Source organism: Equus quagga, chromosome 16 (genome assembly GCF_021613505.1).
Source record: "Equus quagga isolate Etosha38 chromosome 16, UCLA_HA_Equagga_1.0, whole genome shotgun sequence".
Classification (NCBI taxonomy): Eukaryota; Metazoa; Chordata; class Mammalia; order Perissodactyla; family Equidae; genus Equus; species Equus quagga.
This window is the reverse complement of record NC_060282.1, coordinates 23,599,094-23,621,868: the sequence shown is the minus strand read 5'-3', so window position 1 is coordinate 23,621,868 and position 22,775 is coordinate 23,599,094.

The following is a 22,775-nucleotide window of genomic DNA, read 5'->3' as shown; positions in this document are numbered from 1 at the left end:
CGGGAAAGCAAGGAGAGGGGCACTTAGGGGCAAGGAGTGAGGCAGGAGTCTACCAACCTGTTAAGCAGTCCCGGGGGAGAGGCAAGTGTCTGTCACAGAGATATCCATTGAGAATAGAAATACTAAGGCTGATAAAAATATGCAGAGGCAGGGGACACCACGCTCTGGTTGACAGTCAATATGCCCTTTGGAATAAAAGTAACGCAGGTTCTTTTGGTAGGGAGGGGGCAGTGGAGTTCAGGGTCATAGTGGACATCTGTGAAAGGACAAAGGGGAGGAATAGAATTGCCTGGCAGTTGGACATCTTCCCTGTTTGTGGCCCCGAGGTGTGTCCTACCTCAAAACCTGAAATAAACTCGAACACCCCACCTTCTGAGAAGATGGAGTTATTTTTAAAAATGTAGGCTTTTGCTTTGAAGCTATTTCCAAAGCCTAAGATATAATTTAGTTTTGAGGGGAGAAAAGCTACGAGAAAGGAAAAGAAGTAAAAACACAAGTTATAAAAAAACAAAAATAGAAAGAAATTTTGCAACCGAAACATAGGCCTTCGGGCCCCTCATCAATCACAGCTCTGTGTTGCTGTTTTGGTGAATAGATTTCTAAATTTTATTTTGAATGGTATAATTTTCAGATTAAGATTTTAAAAGAAGTACAGGCTCAAAGGGGAAAAAAAAAAAGGAAATTACTCCATACAAATACTTCATACAACTGAGGGCGTGGGCGCACGATGTGCCTACAGGAATGTTTCCTCAAATTTTCCACCGTCCCTCCGCTCTTTGCCTTCTCTGCTGTCTGTAAGGTTTTCCTGCTCAGAGAGCTGTGCCCCTCTGAGTATTATCAGTGGTAACATCAGGTCAGCGCTTCAATTACCAAACCCCTGTTTTCAGAGATTTAACTCAGGTGTAAAATGTGTTTGGGGCTCCAACTTGGCAGATAACATCTCAAACCAGCAGTTAGTGCTCTAACGTTTTCAAGGGCAAACATCTTTTAACTGCTTATTTTCTGATCCCAAAGTGCAAATAAACAGGAGGTCAGACATTGAAATCATCCATAGCGTGTCCCAGGAGCAGGCAGGACCTAACTAATTGGATCCTGAGAAGGCTGTATGTAGAATAATGCTACCTTTTAAAATGGGACATTCTTTGTAGGGAAACATTCCACAAGGAGAGAAGAGAGAGGCTGGGACAGGGAAGGGGGAAATGGTATTATGAAAATTCCTTGTAGTTTGCTTTTGGAGTGTCAAAAAGAAACCTGAAAGGAAGGGGGAAAACCAATTTCTTCTTCAGTTCTCCTCCCCTAAGCCTTGCGTCAGGTGTTATCGTATTCATGTCTCGAGCTGTCTGATTGTTAAGAGTGCAGGATTTGATATCACAATCATTTAGCACCTTTATGCTGGGTGTTCATGCTGGAGGCTGGGGCAACCAGAAGGTAAAGTCGTGGCCACTGGCTTCATGGTGTCCAGTTGAGGATACGAACAAATAAAAAAATAAAGAAAAGTATGTGGTGTTATCAGCCACATATTCAATATCTTGGCAGTAAGTGCCCTGGCACAGCGAGGGGAAACGAGTAGAAATGGTCTAGAAGGCCAGGCTTGCTAAATGGGGTCGTCAGCATGAGCTTTGCATCTGGACTACTTGGGATTTAAGCTTGACCCCACTTTGGACAATTTACTTAATCTCTCTGTGTCTCAGTTTCCTCATCTGGAAAATAAGGTTGAATACAATACTGGCCTCGCTGGGCTCATAAAGAACTTGGAGCAGTGCCTGGCACATGGGAAGCAGTAAATGTGTAAACTGGTCTATTATCACAAGAGAGAGGTTGATGTTGGAGGAAACTGAAATGAAGGGACCAGAGGCGAAAGGCCCAGTGACTGAACTGCTATGCTCCTTGACTTTTTCTGCTTGAGTCTTCAGTTCTTCCTAACCCATTGCCTGAGATTCCTCGAAGATTATGGACAGGGTTCCCGCATCACATCTGTAGCTCTTCGCAGGTACCTAAGGAGAGGACAGCTGGAAACAAGGCTGGTTCTCCTTCCGCTGCCTTGCCCTCCCTGATTCAAACCTGCAAGTGGAACGTAATGGGGCTTACCAATCACCCTAATTTTGCTGCTCCCCTGTTTCCCAGCGTTACACGCTCTAGTCCAGATTCTTTTGGCTGCAAGCAGCAAAACCCAAACTCAAACCGGCTTTAGCAGAAGAAGGGATTTGTTGGAAGGATGCTGAGGAGCCCCCGGACCTGAAGCCCCCTGGGAAGGCAGGGACAGGAGCAGCTCTGGGGGCCTCGGAGCCTCAACCTGTCGGGACTTTCTTCATTTCCTGTTTCTGCTTCTCTATGTTTGCTGGCTTTGTCCCTTCAGTCTGGCTTTCTCGGGGGCAGGAACCAAGTCCACCAGAAGTTCCTAGCTCACGTCTTCCTGTTTCATCATGAGAGAGAAAAAGGCCATATTCTCTTACTTTCAAGCTGAAGTAATCCAGAGAATGACTCCGGTTGGATCACATGTCCACCTCCTAGACTCTCGCACGAAGTGGGGCTGAGATGCTGTGGTTTGACAGCTGTCTCCTCTAGAACTATTTCTGTGGCTGGGTCCAATGAGAATACGTGAGCTCCAATCACTTTCACACGTGTTAGCATTGCGGCATAGGGAAGCTGTTCCCCAATACAATGAAGTGCTGTCCCCTTAAAGACACAGCGGTGCCAAGAGGACAAACACATGGATATCTTCAACATTATAGAACGGCATTGTGGAGATGGCACTTTTCTGTAGAAGATTTGGCAGAACTGGGTAAAATATGTTGTTATCTGCTTTCACAGATTCTTCGTCTCTCATCCTTGATGACAGATCAATCCTTTTTATTTCATATAGGCATAATGCATCTGGGTGGGGACACCACATCACACAATTTCAAAGGCCTCTGTTCACTTGACATTCTGGAAGTTAGAGCATAAAGTCAATGGTATCCCCCAGAGATCTCTCTGTGCCTTGTACGTGGTAGATACTCAATAAAGGTTTGTGACCTGAACCTATGAGTGCATGATTATAACGTAATTTTCTTCCTCAACTGCAACAGCGGGATTATAGACAGAGCAATTATGCACCTATATTAAAATACAAGTTCTTTAGTTTTAGCCTAAGACAAGCCATTTAATCAACATAAACCTCAGTTTCTCCATTTTTAAGATACAAAAATAATAGTACCTCCCTCGCAGGAGTGTTGTAAGGGCCAAATAAGATAACAAATATGACAGTGAACACATCTGACTTGTTTCAGTCTTTTCCTATTAACTTCGTTCTTTTCGATTTTTCTTCATCACCATCCCACCCGCCCTTGAGGAAAAAAGGTAACACTTTAGTACTGAAAGAAGAATTTAAAATAATTTTGTTCAGTTTTCTCAGGTGCAAATCACTGACTCCTCGTAGGTTGTAGAATGTATTTTCAGGGGCCTTTGAGAACTATGAGGCCTTTTAAATTTCATTTGCTTTCAAGAATAATGTTAAAACTAATATAAGCATATTCTGGTTAAATTAAATGACCATCTTAAAAGCAAGTACTTCCACCAAGTTTGTGCTGGCACTTAGGATTTTTTGGCAAAAACTGATTATCTTAAGAGGCTAAACTTAAATTTTTATTCAAATCTCACAGCAATTTAGATAGATACAGAGAGAGAGATACATAGATATAGATAGATAGACAGACAGATAGATAGATAGATAGATAGAGACATAGATAGAGACACACCTATATACATTTGTTGAGTGTCTACTTTGTGTCAAACTGTCTCCTAGGGACTTGACCTACACGTTAACCCAGTTAACCCTCTCTACAGCACTACAGATAGGTTTATTACCCAGATTCAGATTTATGAGGAAACTGAGGCTCAGGGAGTTTAAGGTTTCAAAGCCAGAGAGCGGGAAGTCAGGACAAGCCTCATCAAAGCTACTGTCAGAAAACTCTTCCTTTTTCATTGCACAGGATCAGCTCTGCACCACTTCAAAAGCTCTCCGGCTATTCCTCTCTCCAAAATTCTCTTTTTCAGCCTTTCAAAATCTCATCTAACACAAAGGAGAGACTTCCAGTAAAGAAAAAGAGAAAAAGAGGTGTGAGTGCATGTGTGTGTATGCGTGTGTATATCTCCTTACTGGATGGATGGATGGATGGATGGATGGATGGATGGATGGGTGGATGGAAACGCCAACAAAGGTTTCTCTGTCCACACTCTACTTTTTATCACTTAGTTTATTTTCTACGTTCCTCTCTAAGACACCTAATCTAGTAACAAACACCTAAAATTGTCTACTTCATTTAAAGTTAATTACAAAAATGAAGAGACTTATAATTATAAATGAAGACAATTATAATTTCTTAATCTCTAAGTACTTTTAAAAAATGTTTCAGAAGGTTAGAAATTACTACCACCCTTAGAACAAAGCATTTTCAAAGGAAACTAACATTTGCTAACATATCCTGCAGTTTAGCACCACAGCACAAAATGTGTTCATACACATTTTCCTGTTTCACCCACACATCAAGTCCTGCAAAACAGATACTCTTATCCCCAGATATTCTTACCCTCTTATAGTCAAACAAGGAAACTGAGACAGAATAAATAACCTGCCCTAGGCTGGATATCTAATATTTGACATAGGCAGGATTTAAGTTGGTTCTGCCTGGCTGTGGAACCCATATCCTTCCTCCCTTCCTTCCTTCCCTCTCTCTCTCTTTCTTTCTCTCTCTCTCTCTCTTTCTCTCTTTCTCTCTTTCTTTTGTGTGTATGTATGTTAAGAATATTTAATTTGAGGTCTACTCTCTTAACAAATTTTCCAGTGTACAATACAGTATTATAAACTGTAGACACAAAGTTGTACAGCAGATCTCTACAACTTACTTATCTTGCATAACTCCAACTTCATACCCATTGAACGACTCCCATCAATGCCTGGTAACCATCATTCTACTCTCTGCCTCTACGAGTTTGACTATTTTAATGCCTCATATAAGTGGGATCATGCAGTATTTGTCCTTCTGTGACTGGCTTATTTCACTTAGGATAATGGCCTCCATGTTAATTCATATTGTTCTGTAAGAAAGAATTTCCTTCTTTTTAAAGGCTGAATATCTTATTGCATGTATAAACCACATTTGCTTTATCCATTCATCTGTCAATGCACATTTAGATTGTGTCCATATCTTGGCTAGTGTGAATAATGCTGAAATGAACATGGGAGTGCAGATATCGCTCCAAGATCCTAATTTCAATTCTTTTTGATATATACTCAGGAGTGAATTTGCTAGATCACATGGTAGTTCTGTTTGTAATTTTGTGGGGAACCTCCACACTGTTTTCCATAGGGGCTGAACCAATTCACATTCCCACCAAACTACATTTAACACCAAATCAGTCCTTTGTCTGATTCACCACTTTTGTCTACGTAATTTATATAAAGTTCAGTCCTCTCACAAAGAAAGCTACAGATTACTCTGTATCCGTCAGATCACCAAATAGGATGACAATTCACATGACAGTACATGCTACAGCTGAAGTTCCTGCTCTCAGCTAATTTTTATCCTGGAAAAAGATGGACAAACGGTTTTTTTAAATAATTTCTTATGGTATAATATATGAAAAAGATAGTGGTGCCTATCAGCTTAAATTCCTGCTTTAGAGGAAGCACAATTTGAAAACTACTGGCCAAACTTCTTAATGAAGCAAAAGGGCCTTCATGTTTTGGCCTCTCTGCTGATCCCAAGCTTCCTGCAACCACAGTAAGAACCACGAGGGCTGGTCCAGCCACAACACTGGCTCTGGTGGGGCAAATATCTGTGGGGCTCTCCACAAATAGGACAGGCGCTGGTGGGTGCCTCAGGCATTCCTAGCTGATAGCCTCACTATCGATAGGCTGAGACTGACACAGTGCCAGACCACTAAAGATGTTTAATACATGACATTCAATTAAGTCGAACTGAATTGATTGAAAAATAACTGAGAAGGTATAAACTGAAGATTTTTAAGACTTAAGCTCCTTATAGCCTCCTTCTTATTTCTTTTGTTCTAGCGTTGGTCTCCTACGCACACCTATTTATGTCCTGGAGAGCTTGCCTCTGGGTAAGCTGTCCTTGCAAGTAGTCCTTCTTTCTCAGTTCTGTTCCTTCACTCGGCAAGCATTGATTCAGTGTCTATTTTGTGCCAGACCGTGTGTGAGGAGCTAGCGATAGAAAGATGGATGAGGCAAGACTCCTGCCTCAAAGAACTGACAATCTGGCAAAGTTTCCCAGATGCGTTCAGAAGAAGGGAAAAAAATGCTGAAACAAAGTTGGGAGAAATGATTACCGGGTAGGAAACGCAACAAAGTGGATCAGAGAAGAGAGAGCGCATCCAGATGACGAGTCAGGGAACACCATCCAGGAGAAAGGAGGTTTGAACAAGGCCAGGAATGGGAGAGTTTTGAAAGCACATAGTATTCTCTAAACTCTCCTCAAAACAAGATGTTTCCTAGCCATTTTTTGACAGTAAAATTGCCCTTACCTTGGGAAGTTTCTAACCACAGTACCACCGAGTTTGTTTTCCATGTCTTCAAAGTCTATCTTGAAACCCGGGAAAACATTCTCTGCCACCCTTGACAGGCCCAGAACTGATCCTCTCCACGTAAATAAGCTGCCAGGACGCTGAAAGCGCTGAGATGCCGTGACCGTATTGCTATTATTATTGTTGTTGTTGTGATTAACGAGCTTCTAATGACACTGCCAGAGAACACAGTCAGAATGAACTAAACCTAGAAACAAATGTTTAGGAAAACAAAAAAGGGCTTTTTCATCACATTCAAGGAAGATAGAGAAACAACGCAAGCTCAGACCTGCTGAATGAAGAGACAGTGTCATTAGGTGATAAGAAACGTGAAACTCTGTGGTTACTGCTATGCTTACGTCGTCTCTGTTAAAAAAAAAAGTTGGGGAGGATTATCACCAAAGCAGGTCGCTATTGTAAATAATTCAAGTCTCCGTGCCCCCACGAATTCCATGAGGAAACTAAGAGAACCTGTCAGTGAATGCTGTTGGGAATTTCTGGGGAAAACGGGAGCAGGGCCAAAACCCTGGGAGTTCGGTAAATGTTGTGTTTTTCAAAAAGCGTGCATCAAAATGCTTAGCTTGGGCCTGAGCCATGTCCACCAAGCCCCATTCAGATCTACTTTGATGTGTCTGATGAAGTGGACTCATCAAGAAGTTATATTGAATGAAAGCCTTCTAGAAAAGAACTCATTGTAGGAGAAAAAGGAGTCGGGCTGGCAAGTTTGGCCCAATCAAAATGCTCTGATTATTGGAGGCAACGAGCAAATGCCAGGTGTGAACCTGTCACTTAGACTTGTCAGGAAATTGGCGATCTCGTATATTTATAGAAGTGTGAACAGGTACTACCAACAGTTTGTAATCCATTCTCCCGTTGAAAGAAGGAGGAGCGTCCAGGAAAAAGTAGGACTGAAGGATGGTTATATGGTTGTTTTGTTTTGTTTTTATAAATCCACTCTTTGAGCTTTAATTGCATGCCAACCAAAAGACAACGATTAGAATTCTGAACACTGAAGAGAATAAAGAACTGCTAGTTATCCTAGCTTCTAAATTTTGTAAAGAATGGAAGAGAAATTCTAGTGGAATTAATCTATTTCTTATGCTTATTCCAGATGTGTTTAATTTATTTTTCATCATTTTCCCTTCTGATGGAAGAATGCTCTAGCTCTACATTTGTAGTTTTGCTCAAAACCCCCACATTGAGCACATTTTGCTAATTATTTTAGTGTGCTGTGCTGAGACATGAGCAACTGAGCTACAGAAGGAGCTGTTTTGCTCCTTTTTGGAAACCAGGGCCACTAGGAAGTCTGTTCTCCCTCCTTCTCTCGTCCTAGAAAGAGTGGTACCTCAGCCACACTCAACAGCTCTAAGTAGGGCTGATATTCGTCAGATACACCTTTACGTTATGTCTGTTGTGTTTCTTTAAACCCAATACTTTTAAGTGAATGCAATGAGAAGGTGCTGGCATTTGAGCCTTGCCTATGGGGTTAGACTTAATGACCTTTGAGATTCTTTCCAGTTCTGCAATTTGTTTATCTTAAGACTTGTGTAACCTCCAATGAGATATAGAGTCATCACAGATGGATACAGAACCATTTACAAATTTGTGTTGCACATGGTAGACCAAAGAATGTAGGCATTCTTGTCAATGAGTAATGTGGGAGCAAATGGTTGAACTTTCCTTGAGTTTTTTTAGAATGAATCAAAAGTCTTTAAAACAGGCCCACCCTTTGACACAGCAACACCACTTCTAGAAACACATCCTAAGGAAACGTTTGAGAATGGTGGAGTGTTTTCCAACACCACCAAGCAATTCTCCAATTCTCAGCAGATACCGACTGGAAGTTCTATAACGTTAACTCAACACTGACACTATCTTCCTGGAGTTAGCATCACTTGTCACAGGTTAAGGGCTCAGTCTCACAAGACTGCCCCCCACCACTGCCACTTCAGACACCAACCAAAAGTCCAGATCGTAACCTGTGTTTCTGGCTGGCTGGCTATCAACCAGAGGTTCCCATAACCCACTCCTCGGGTTTGACTAATTTGCTAGAGCACCTCACACAACTCAGGGAAAACAGTTTACTTATTAGATTACGTTTATTACAAAGGCTATTATAAAGGATACAGGTGAACAGCTGGATGAAAAGGAATACAGGGCAAGATCCTGAACAGTCTGGAGCGCAGGATTTTCTATCCCTGTGGAACTAGGGTTACCACCCTCCTGACACGTGGAAGCATTCACTCACCCAGAAGCTCATCAAATCTCACCGTTCAAGAGATTTACTGAGCTTAATCTGCCGCATGCCCCCTGACTTTACCCTTCCCAGCGGTTGGTGGACAGGGCTAAAAGTTCCAACCATCTAAATACTTGGTCTTTCTGGTGACCAGCCCCACAGTGAGGCTAAGTAGGACCTCCACCCTAAGTCACTTAATTAGCATAAACTCAGGTGTGCTCAAAGGGGTTCCTTATGAATAATTAACAATACTCCATCATTCAGGAAATTCCAAGCATTTGAGGGGCCCTGTGCCAGGAACTGGGGGCAAAGACCAAATATATTTCTTATTATACCACAAATGTATTCAAAGAATTTAGCGCTAAAATGTTCATGTCACGTTTTTTAAAATAACTTTTAAAAGTCAGAAAATATTTAAATGCCCAACAGTGCGGGATGGGTTCAGTAACTTGTACCACATGTGTGCACTAGGATACTGTGCAGTCATCAAAAACAAGGCACTCGATGTGTGTTTATTAAAGAAAGAGTGGGTTATAAAAACAGGATTACAGTATGATCTCATGTTTGCAGCAAACACACTCACATATATACCAAAAAAATTCTTGAAGGAACTACACCAAAAAGTTAGCAATTATACATTATTACCTCTGGTGATGGAGTAAAAGATAACTTCTACCTTCATCCTTTTATATTCCTTTTCTAAATTTTTACTGTGAGTAAAAATTTGTGTTGTAAAGAAATTTTTAAAGACCCAGGTATGGATTAATACATGTATTAATTTTTGTCTTCAATAATTATTTACCAAATGCCCATTATTCACCAGGCTTTGAGAACAGATAAATCTCTCTATAAAATTCTTTATTAACTGCTCAAAAGTTTTCTTAGTAATATATAAGCAAAAGAAGCATAATACAACAATTTAAACTCAACAGAAAGACTGAAAAACTTATTCAAAATCACATAATGAATTCAAAACAGCAGCCAGGACTTATAACCTCAGATTCTTAAAGCTGAGCTCAAAATAAATAGATGCTATTCTCCTATTTGTCCTAATTTCTGTCATTGTCCATCAGGGCTGCAAGGTCCCTTGGCGTGGTAGTTGGAAGAAAATATTGGCCACAGTAATTGTGGCTGCGCGCGTCAAGAAGAATAGCATATTTCCCTCCCCTCCAGTCTGGGCTGGTGTGTGACTTGAGCATGCCAGTTCTGAGCCTTGACCTCCAGAGACCTTACAGTTTCCACTCTTTGAGAACCTTGAGTATGCATGAATCAGCCTGGACTAGCCCAAAGGATGAGCGAGCTCGTGAAGAAAGGCTCCAGTCATCCATCCCATCGTCCAGACGTGGCCATCATATGCCAGTCGGCCCCAACTGCCCCTCTAGCTGACTGCAGACACATGAGCAAGCCCAGCTGAGGTCAGCAAAGCCCAGTCCTGACCAGCAAAACCACCCAGAGGAGTGCAGTCCCCAAAGCCAAACCACAGAACTGTGAGCTAAATAAACGTTTGCTGTTTCAAAGCCACAGAGTTTCGGTGTGGTTTGTCATGCAGCAAAAGCTAACTGATACACCTCGCCTCATTTAATCCTCCTCATTTTTCAAATGAGGAAACAAATGAGGTGACCAAAGTACCCCACTTAGAGTCACCCAGTAAATCACAAACTTGGGGAAGGACCCCATTCTCCTGATTACCATGCAGGTGTCCTGGCCACTGAATACTTCAGGAAGGAAAAGGTTAACAAAGTTCACAAACACGGACAGGATTAAAAGCTTGGCAAAACAAGTACAGTGAATGGGCTTCAGGTCACCGCGAGCTCCATGTCTTCCTGCCAGCTCAACAGTTTGGCCGTAGGAAAAAGGCAAAAATATCACGTTCTGTTCTACCCTAGTCCCATCCCAGTCAATGCCAGTATTTTCCACACTCACAGACCACCTGGGAACTAGGCCCTCAGAGACCTCAGAAGTGACCACACTCTCAATCTCTCTCTCTTGGCTCTTCTCGTCTCTTCTCTCCCTCCCTCCTCCTCTTCTTCCTCCACATCCACCTCCTCCTCCTTCAATCTCTTCTCCCTCTCTGTCTTTTCTCTCTCTCTCTCAAAAAGCCAGAGAATCATGTCCCCTGACCCACCGACCTCACATCTTTCCCTGACTTCACCCACCCCCTACATGCCCAGAAGGGGTCACGTTGACAGAAAACCTAATTAAAATCACAACCTAAACCAAACCTCAGGGTTTCCCTACAACTGATCATAAGATGCTCCACTTCAAATTGCTTGGCCCCAAACATTAGCCAATTAATCCTCACGGCCACCCCATGGGTTAATCAGGCCTCATTATTCACAAGTTACAGACCAGGAAAACCAAACCAGAGAGAATGCTGCTGTATCCAAGGCCCCGTAGGCGGGAGAACCTGGCACTCCTGGCACTGGGGCCAAGGCCGGGCACAGACCACTAAGCCACAGCACTCCCCCGACCCCCCGCCACCCTGGTCTAGGCCCAGAGGCCGGTGCCAAGGGGTGGCTCAAGCTTTTCCTTTTCCATTAGCCACAGGTGTGTTCTACCACAGCTTAACTAGCAGCTACTATTTATTCTCTGGGATTTTCTAAAAATGTGCTTTTGCAGCCCTTCAAGCCAAAGCCATTCCCAGCATCACTCTTTATTAAACTGAGCCACAGAAATGTATTGAAAATCACAAGCATTTTGAAACATACTGAGTCCTTTATGGCTGAAATAATCTAATAGACAAGCTGTTGTTAATTTACAACCTTAATTTTCAGACACACTTCTTGAGTCAAAAGTACTTCCTGCTCTGTAATTCCTGTAGGGACACAGGTGGCCGAGAACTAAGTACACTTCTACTGTACATTAAAATGTATTTCTAACTTAACTTAAACATTTCTGAAATCTCAAGTTTATGTCTAGACTTTTTTAATCAGCTAAATGTCATAATAAGCCATATGTTGGTCTTGATCGGTTACATACACCAGCCCTACTCATAAAGTATCAAAGGTGTTTTTAAAGAGAAGTCTGTGTTTGTTTTACCAAGAAAATGGTGCTTTCAGTCTATCATATCAGACATGCTGGCAGGCAGGGAAGGACCTGACGTAATTGGTGGAAAAAATGCGGTTTTCTCCCTCTTTTCCCCCCATGCACCACTCCATCAATACCACTTTTAAACTTCAGGGTTTTGAAGCAATCAGCCCGTATTGGTCTAAAACGTCAGTTGACCGCTATCCACAAAATATCAACACTTAAAGAAAGCAGGACGGTGTTGAGCGGGTATTTTTGTTGCTGCTGTCCTCATTTTTACAGAGGTTCTCATCTGTCAGTTCTTTCCCATCCATGTTGGCCTTTACCTCTCAACCCCCAAAAAGCCACCAAGTCACTCAAACATACGATGGGGGGAAGTAATAGCATTGCTGACTAAATAAGTATCCAAATAGTGACTGAGCACCTGTCACAGCTCAGGTGTTGTGTTAGGTAGGACCTCGAGTCACAGGAATGAACTAGAGAATCCTGGTGCCTGCTCTCAAGGAGCTTGCCATTTTCTTGGGGGAAGAAGTTAAACAAATAACCACAGAATATATTTTCATAACAGCTCTGAAGAGAAAGCACTTGATACTATAGAAGTTCACTCCAGGGACACAAACTGACTTGGAGGGATGATGAGGGCTCCCACAAGGAAATGATATGAGACATTGACATTAGAAATAGGTAGAAGTTGGCCAATAGAAGGTGCACGTGGAGCTGGTAAGATGACAACTACATAGAAGATAGGAAGAGAGGGATGGAGGGAGAGAGGGGAAGAAGGAGGGTGGAGAGGGAGAGAGACAGAGAGAGAGAGGAGGGTTGGTACTTGAGGCCAGAAGAGGAAAGGAGATGAGAGGAGAAAAGGAGAAGAAAGAGAAGAAGAGAGGAAAAGAGAAAAGAAGAGAATTAATTCTATCTATTAACTTCCTACTTTTAAGATGAGCAAGGAAGCATCAGAAACCGTCTAAAGTAACTTTATTTCCAATTCTAAAGAAACATAATTGAAAAAGCACTCATTAATCAAATTGGAAAATAAAATCTTTATCAACTTAAAGAGGGTTCTTAACTCAACAGTGAAGTGAAAAAAACACAAAATGATACCTAAAGGGAAACAAGTAAATTGGGTTTTAATGTTGGCACTTGATAAAATTTTATGAACTGTGGATTGTGAATAAGAGTTCTTGCATGTAGACATTTTTGGAGATGAAAATGGCCGTAAAGCTTGTTCCTCCCAAGCCTGGACAGAAACACAAGGAGAGCTCGTTTCCCATGATGCCACGCAACCACATAATTGCTCTTGGTTTGCATAATCAGATGAATAGGAAATACTTTTTTGTGATAATATCTTTAAATGATGATATTGTCTCTGGGCATCTTCTTAGGGCATTCTCTGTCTTCCCCCACTGGTATGAGCCATTCTTGAGGGGGAAAGACATTCGTGTCTCTCCGTTGTGTCTGCAAACTGCATTATGCTGCGTTCATGACCATCCCAGCGCTGAGTCAGGATCTACACTCCGCTCAAACCTGCAGACACTGGTAGTTTGGATGCTCTTCCTCAACTATTTCTGGTTCTTCTCCTTCCAGAAAGATGGTATGATAGCACTTTTCCCACCCCCTGAAATAAGCCTTGACCATATGACTTGCTATGTCCAGCGAAATGTCAACAGAAGTGACTGAGTCACTATCGGGTAAACACTTTAGGTGCCAGTGCAACATTGCCCTCTTTGTCCCCCCCATGGCCAGGATCTTGTAAGTACCTATCAAGATGGAGTTCTGTCATTCTGAAACCCTGAGAGTTACAGAGCACCCTGCTGGCCTGCACTGCACATGTAGCATGAGAAATGGACCATATTCCATTAAGTTCCTGAGACTGAGGGGTGGTTTGCAATTGGTCTATAACCTAACCCATCCTAGGTCCATGACGACTGATGTTCGGGTCCGTTTGTTCATTATTTCCTTGCTACCTTCCCTTGTGCTGCCCTCTCCCTCAAAATTACCAGCCTACCTCCTATGGAAATGCATTTGGAAATCAAAGAAGTACCAAATCTGTATTTGTTGAGACTCAAAAACTGCGCTTCCTGGGGCCAGCTCCGTGGCTGAGTGGTTAAGTTCGCGTGCTCCGCTGCGGCGGCCCAGAGTTCGGATCCTGGGCGCGGACATGGTACCGCTCATCAGGCCACGTTGAGGTGGCGTCCCACATCCCACACCTAGAAGGACGTGCAACTAAGATATACAACTGTGTACGGGGGGCGGGGGGAGGGGGTTGGGGAAATAAAGCAGGAAAAAAAAAAGATTGGCAACAAGTTGTTAGCCCAAGTGCCAATCTTTAAAAAAAAAAAAAAAAATGCACTTCTAGAATAGTTACCCCTGGAAAATAGTGAACCTGCATGACTGGCGCCTCTTCTGCTTTGGACTTTCACTGGGGTTGGGGGCAGTCTGGACCATGTTCCCTCCACCACAAGTTGCAGAAAAGAATGACTGAAAGCACATGCTCTAACACCAATCTGCGTGGGCTCAGTTCCTGGTTCTGCCACTTACCGTCTATAACCTTGAGCACATAATTTATCCTCTCCCTGCCTCAACATCCTCATCTGTAAAATGGGAGTTCTTCAAAGTGCCTAAGTCTTAAGTTGATTGAAGGAATCAAATGAGACGGTGCAGGTAAACCAGGAGCAGTGCCTAGTAAGTGCTCAGTAAGTTTACAGTTATGTGAAAAGTCCCACAATGACTCTCCCTTCCCTTCTTATCCTTGCCACCCCAGCATACTGTGTAGACCATTATGCAGCTCGCATGCCTTTTTCAAAGTCACTCTAGGGTGATCATACAATCTTCAACTCACTAGAGTACCTAAAAACCAAGTTGCCTCTCAACTCCTCCCCAACTGCTTTCACCAGAGTTTCCAGAATAATCTCACTCTGCTACAACTCTGACTACCTCCAACACATTCCTACTTTCTAAGGAAGATGTGTTCACACACTAGGCTAGCAGCCCTCAGCTATGCATCTGAGGACAGATTGCACGGAGAAGGAGTGGAAGCAAGAAGAATCAGCAGAGGCCGACTGAGAGCATGTAGCCAGGAAGCTTAGAAAGGCTGCCATGCTCTGATCAGTAGGACTTTAAAAGGACTTGAATGGGTGAAGAGAATGCACTGTGATCCCGTTTCTGATTACTTGAGACTGAAATAAAGCTCTTAATTGCTTGTCAGCACTAGATATCAAAATTGCCTGTTTTCTGGATGCAACACCATGGTGGGACTGCTCAGAAGGCAGACCCACTTTATGGGGGATAAGCACACAGTGAGGCTTCTACAAGCCTTTCTCTCTCTAGTTGCCTCTTGGAGGGTTTTCCTTTCATCCCAGCACTCCATAAATTTTCTAAGGACCTCTCATTTCTGATGTACCTGTATATCTTAGTCTGCTTGGGCTACTATGACTAAATAACTACCATAGACTGTGTGGCTTAAACAACAGAAATTCACTTTCTGGAAGTTCTTGAGACTAGAAATCTAAGATCAAGGTGCTGACCCATTGGGTTCCTGGTGAGAACTCTCTTCCTGGCTTGCAGACAACTAGCTGCCTTCTCACTGTGTCTTCACATGGCAATGAGAGAGAGATCTCTCTCTTCCTTTTCTTATAAAGCCAGTAACCACATCATGAGACTCCCACCCTCATGACTTCATCTAACCTAATTATTTCCCAAAAGTCCCATCTCCAAGTATCATCACACTGGGGGCTAGGGCTTCAACATACAACACAAACATTCAGTCTATAATACTCCATGAGTACAGATAACCTAAATTGTGGGATAATTCTGGTTTCAAGCTTGGCGAAATCCAATTGGTTTGAATCAATCTATTTTACTGTTACTTCTTCAGGAAGTACTTACCAAGCATCAAGCATGTGAAAGACACAGTGCTAGAAACCAAAGGGGAGTACTAAGAAGGGGCCATGACCTTTGCTCTCAAAGGGCCTCATGGTCCAATTAATTATCACCAAAAAACACAGAAGAAACTCTAAAAATACCAAAATATTTTTTAAAATTAAAAAGATGTCTATTTCAGTAATAAAAGAATGAAAGGAGGGGGGCTGGCCCCGTGGCCGAGCGGTTAAGTTCACGCGCTCCGGGGCAGGCGGCCCAGTGTTTCGTCGGTTCGAATCCTGGGCGCGGACATGACACTGCTCGTCAGACCACGCTGAGGCAGCGTCCCACATGCCACAACTAGAGGAACCCACAACAAAGAATACACAACTATGTACCGGGGGCTTTGGGGAGAAAAAGGAAAAAATAAAATCTTAAAAAAGAAAAAAAAAAAAAAGAATGAAAGGAAAGAGTGCTAAAGGGGGTTCAGGAGAAGAAGATTAACATGGTGGGCGAGAACTCACGTTTTGGAATCCATTGGAAATGGGTTGACATCCTGGCTCTGTCATTTCTGTGCTATATGATGTTGAGAAAACTAATTAGCTGTTCAAAACCTGTTTCTCTACCTGTAAGATGGGGCTAATAACATCACCTACATCATAGGCTTGTTATGATAATGCTTGTAGAGCACTTAGCACAGTGATTGGCCTGGAATAATCACTCAAAAACCATTAATTAAAAAAGAAGTGTGGGTGGGGGAATTATCTCCAAAGAGGACCTAGAGAGGGATGAGAACATTTCCCAGAGGATGGTAGGATTTTATCTGAATGTTAAACCCTGAGGTTGGGGGAAGAATTCAGTGGGTCGTGAAGGGTAGGGGCAACAGGCTAGAAAGCATATGAGTTTGGGGAAACGTAAATAGATGTGTCTGGCTAGATGGGAGGGTATGAATAGGGAGACATGGAAAGAGAGACTAGAAAGGGAGGTTGAACTTGGATACTGGGCATCCTTAAAAGCCAGACCAAGAAGTTTGGGTTTTGTCTCACCTTCTACCTTATTCAGTAAAATGGGGCACCTTGTCTTTACTTCTTATGAAAAATGCTTTAACTCACAATACATTTTCCTAATAAACCTAGATACAATCATGAAAAAAACATCTGTTTTTCCCTTCATATTGTTCAGGAGAAAATCCTAGTTTGATTTTATATTCAGAAGCTTGTTCAGCCTTAATGTAAATAATAAATAATGGGACTCAAGTGGTACATAAAACTATTTAAAGGAGTTTTAATAAAAAAAAGTTAAATGAAGCCTCTTCTTAACCCCAAAGACACCAAAGGCAAGTGAATTCTTAGACTTTTCTTCCATTTTCCTTCTAAGATACATGCATCATACTAATTTAACCTAATTGATAAGGTCATTCAGAGTTAGTGAAACTTCTGAATTATTCAATATGTTTAAAGTTATCTTAATACCTTCTAGAATAATGCAATCATAGATAAGCATGGTGTTCGCCAGGTAGACATCTTTATTTTTTTTTTTCAAAGATTGGCACCTGGGCTAACAACTGTTGCCAATCTTTCTTTTTTTTTTTTTCTGCTTTATCTCCCCAAACCTCCCCTGTACACAGTTGTATATCTTAGTTGCACATCCTTCTAGTTGTGGGATGTGGGATGCCACCTCAACGTGGCCTGACAAGCGGTGCCATGTCCGCGCCCAGGATCCCAACCCTGGGCCCCCACCGCAGAGCGCGCGAACTTAAACACTCGGCCGTGGAGCCGGCCCCGCCAGGTAGACATCTTAATGAACAGATAATCATTGGTAATTTTGCCTTAATGAATTCTACATAAGTGCTGTCTGTTAAAATGGCTTAAAGACTGAATGAAAATTTTCTTTTCCACTTTAAATACGATCACACACCCAATTAGTCAGTGTTAGGCACAAAAATGAATGAGATAGACTCCCTGGCCTCCAGTGGCTCACAGTCTCATGTAGGCAAATGACAACAATAAGCTCCAGGGTGCTACAATAGAAGTAAAACCAGTCTTATCAGAGCACGTGCTGGACAGTCTCCTTGGATCTCTGTATTAGTCCTTCATTTAATAAACTCCATTTTTAAGATTACTAGAAGGTGATGCTACTATTCCATCTAAGATTTAATTCCACTCTCATCAACTCAAAACAAATGGATTCCAAATACATAAGATCTCAACGCATGTAATATATTACACTCATCTTCTTCTAGAATCTTAGCAACAGAAACACTGTCTTTGGCTCCAAACTTATTTCTTTGTCCTTTTCTTACTTGAATCTGTGACTTTGAAACCTGTCGGGGAAAGTAGGTATACGTTTACGTGTCACTAAGTTGAGAGCTTCTTGATGACAGGGATTGCGCTTTAGTTTCTTCTGATTCCCTAGAACCTAGAACAAATTAATAGAAAGTGAGAAAGAAAGGAAATGAGTAAGTGAATAAGTGAATGACTGAGTGAGTGAATACTTCAGGAAAAAAAGGCTTTATCCAGAGAGCAATCATTTAGTTGAGGAAATTTCATCTAATAGCAACAATCATAAGCATAACAGATCACAGCTATTGCATGCTCACCACGTGTTGTGTTTTGTTCTGAACATTTTATTTGTATTTGCCAACTTCATCGTCGTTGGAATGAAGGATTGTCTTTATTTTACAAATAAGAAAAATGGACCCAGAGAGGTTACACAATGTACAGAGCTGGACCATGTTTAAGAGTTCTTCACCTGGGTAGTTGACCCCATAGGGGCTGTAGGGAACCTGCACCCAAATTTGTAGGCTAATTTTTTTGTGTGTTTTCTCAGGACAAGGGTCATGCTTCATTCAGATACCCAATGTGGCCTATGACACAGCCTCTCCCCAAAAAGTTTAGATATTTTGCACGTTACAATGTCAACTTAAATATTAATGTTTAAGGAATGAAGTAGTCACCACACTAAATTGACTACAAATCTGGCAATAATATTGTAAAATAAGGGTTTTTCACACTCAAACTCAATTTCCTCCAGGTTTTCTCTTAAAAATAAATGAACAAGCGTAAAGACCCTTAGAGAAACTAATTCCACTAAACTTCCCCAAATGTCCCATTATGTTTCCATAAAAGACAGAAGAACCAACAACAAAATGAGGCAAGAGCAAGAGTGAGCATGTTTGCCATCCCAGCAGCATTTTCGCAGGTCTTCTTCATGTGTCGGTGTTACCAGATCCCTTCCCACCTGCCCGGGAACCAGCTCTCTCCTCATTCTCCTAGTTCTACTCCTGTCTCCAATTGTTCCTTTGTCTCCTTTACTGGCTTCACCTTGAATGGTGAGTAGTCCCCAAATCTCATCCTTTAACCCTCTGCTCTTCCTTTTTCTCAACTTTTATCAAAACTCTCATCCAGTCTCATCATTTCAGCATGAACCTCTAACCAAGCAACTCTCCAATCTTCAAAGGTCATGCATGACCTTTCTCCTAAGGGTTGTTTATACATGTTCAGCGGCACCCTGGGCATTTCCAATGGATGTCCTATTCCCATCTCAAATTCAACATGTCTGAAACTTAGCTCAACTTCTCCCCCATGAGACTAACCCCCTTTATTGTCTTCTAGTTCTATCAATGACACCACCGTTATTGAGACAGTCTGTGCTTAAAATAAAAAGACCACTTGGTGTGAAGTTTTCTCTCTGATTTCTCCTTATCTACGATCTATCTTTCACAATATTTGCCTCACCTGCCCCTTCCTTTCAATTCCTCCTGCACTCATCCTAACCCAGAACTTCCTCATAGCTTCCTCCTCCCAACATCCCCAGTCTCTTGGATTTGTAGGTTGTTTCCTCTTTGCTAATTTTCCTCATGCATCATTTGGGACTTAACTCAAGTCCATCTCTCCCACAAAGCCTTCCCTAAGAACTCTGCAACACCATCTTTATCCACCAAGTGAACAAACTACTTATCTGACACCATAAAAATTCAGCAGAGTTTAGAAAATGATGGGATAACCTTGTATGACCCCCTATTTTACAGATGTGGAGACTGAACTCAAAAATGGTCAGTGACTTGCCCAAGGTCACACCACTGACCTGTGACAGACAAGTTCTAGAGCCAAGGACTCTTGATTCCTCGTTCAGGTTACAGCCTCCAATACCAGACTCTCAGTTCCTTGGAAGGTGAAAGTATGCCTTTGACAGCTTAGCAGCCTCCCAAATGTCCAGGCAGTATTAAGTGCATAGTAAATGCTCAAGAAAGGAAAATTAGATGGAAGGAGAGAGATCAGGAACGGCAAAGAAGGGAGAGAACAAAAATGCGTCCAGCTACGCTGACAAAGCTAAGAAAGCCACACAGATCCCAGGCTGGCCGGGCAGCGCAGATCCACTGCCCATGCCAGAAGAGAGAAAGCCAGCATCTGGATCACACCTGGAGACCACAGGAACACCGTGTCCCAGCCGCCAGGTTGCCGCCTGCCTCAACCCAGCATGGAGGGACTTTCCCAAACCTCCGGCTCGCTGTGTGGTTGGCGACTCAAAACTGTTCCTGTTGTCCGAGGTATCATTTGTAAAGTGCTTTCTTGGAAGAGAAAATGTTTGGGACAGCTGGAAGGGGAGCTCCCTGTGCTGGAGCCACAAGGAGCCTTGTTATGTGCTGTGTGAGAACACAGGCTTCTTATTTCCCTCTCTCTTCCCCTGGGCTGTGTTTATTTAAAGCTCCCACCACCGCAGTGGGGGTGCGTGCCCAGGACCTCAGGCAGGGCCTTGGAATTACCGAGGAGCCGACCCGGCACTTAGCTGAGGGACCGCAGTAGTCAGGAGCTCAGGCCTCCGGGCCCAGAAATCAGGGAGTCCGGCCAGGACAGTGGGAGGCATTGGGAAAGAGCTGTTATTGTGTCTTTGGCAATCCTATAATTATTGTGTTTGCTGTTATGATTTCTGTCTCTATTGCCATTTCTCTTTGTAAATCTGTTCCCACTTGTGTCTTCTACAGAGAGACCTTTTTAAAAAGATAGATTAGATAGCCAGGCTGCTGGGTTGACTCCTCAAAGAAGCCTAGGACTCACGAGGGGCTTGGCTCTCAGTGGTTGCTCAGGAGAGAGCTGAAGAGAAAATAGAGGCCCCTAGGGAAGACTTGCACTTATTAGCAAGACAAGGACCTCGGGTGGGTTATCCCTCCCTGGCCCCGCCCACTATACTCACCTAGCACTGCTCAGTGGATTTACTACCACTGATATCTTACAGGCAAAGGGTGTCCAAATGCACTAGGAATCCACACCCACCGCCTTCTGCATGCTAGTTCTGCTCAATCAGGAAATGAAAAGGAAGATAATATGGGGCCCTGGGTCTCTTTATGCTCCCAGCAAAGAGGCCCAAGCATTCCCCCTCACTCATCGTAGAACAAAGGGTGGATCAACAAAGATGTCTGTGACTTACAAGAAGAAGCCAGACAATTCTTTCCCTGTCAGTCTTTGTCACATACACAGTAAATCATGGCATAGATTTATCAAGTCCTCACCTGGTTTCCTTCCTGGGGCACCTGTTTGCCAGGGGCAAACATTAGTGAGGCTGGGTTTCACTTTAATCTTTTTTTTTCCTATCCCCCCAAGAGAATTTCCAAAGGCAGGCAGAATTGAGGCTTTTTAGAGTTAGGAAAATTGTCTTAATAATGACCATAGTACACTTTCCAGGCTAGGGAGAGAAAAAGAAACTTATGTTTAGATCTACAAAGACGATATGATTCCACAGTGGCGGGCAAATACTCCATACAGCAAGCTCTGCCTGAGGTTTTCTTCATCAATTTAAAGCAAAATTCTATTTTTCAGTTCTTATCCTACCAGTGGCTGGTGAGACATTGGGTATTTATAAAAAGGGGACTCTCGTTAGAGATAATTACTAGACATTTGTAAACAGCACCAATTTTTTTTCCTATTAAAACTAATAATGCAATGAATATGCCCTTACATAAAGCTTTTTATTTTTAAGCTAAATTCTTTCTTTGAAATAAAGTCAATATTTCTGGGTCAGAGTAGGAAGATTTTTATGGTTCCTGGTGTAGATAGACAGCTGGATAGATAGATACGTACATACATCTCCTCACTCTGCTTTATGAAAGAGTTGTGTACCAAATGACAATGCCACCAACAGAGTATGAGCTTATTCATTTTTCTAGGTCACCAGCACTGACCATTACCAGTTGGTATTAAATGGCACCTTGGTTGCAAAGTATTCTTCTATAGCCTTGTCTAATATCTGGTGGGAAAGAATTTTGTATCCTAACTGCTCTTTTTGTTTGAGGCTGCCTTTAGTTGTATGCTCCATTATTTTTCCAAATGAATTTTTGGATAATTTCCAGGGCAAGAATCCTATAGTTATTTTGACCGGAAATTTGTATGTGTATATTAAAATTATAAATCCACAGATTAACTTTAAAAACAACAGACAAATAGAAACACTCTGTGTTCCCATTCAAAAACAACGTCCATTTATTCTGTTGATTTTTTTCCTACTGCTCCCTTTATCATGTCTGCAGCCATGATGACAGTGGTAAGGGTGTCACAGAGAAAGCCAGTGCTCTTTGCTATACGTGTTTCTTCTCTCCTTTCTGGACTCTTCCAGGAAGACTACGTGTCCCAGTGTCCTTGCAGTGAGGAGTGGCCATGTGGCAGAGCTCTGGGCAGTGGAAAATGGGAGAAAATGTGTGCTGCCTGCAGGCCTGACCTCTAACACCCCTCATGAGAGTTTCGACACTCCTCTTCTTTCCCAGCCAGATGCAGAGGATCCAGGAGCCCTGGAAGGTGGCAGAGCCACTGATTCAAAGCCTGGTTCCCTAATCACCATGGAGAAGGCCAACTTTCCAGTACTCTGTTGGGTTACGATATGTGGAAGATAACATTTTTATTGTGTCAACCCACTGAGATTTGGGGATTATTTGTTACAGCAGATAACTTACACTAATGCAATTGTGGGACTTCCTACCTTCCAAGCTGAAGACTCCAGTTTAATTAAAGACTGTATTAGTTGGGGTTCTCCTAAGAAACAAAACCAATAGGACAGAAAGAGAAAGAGACTGACACCAAAAGTGTGGGGGCTGGCAAATGTG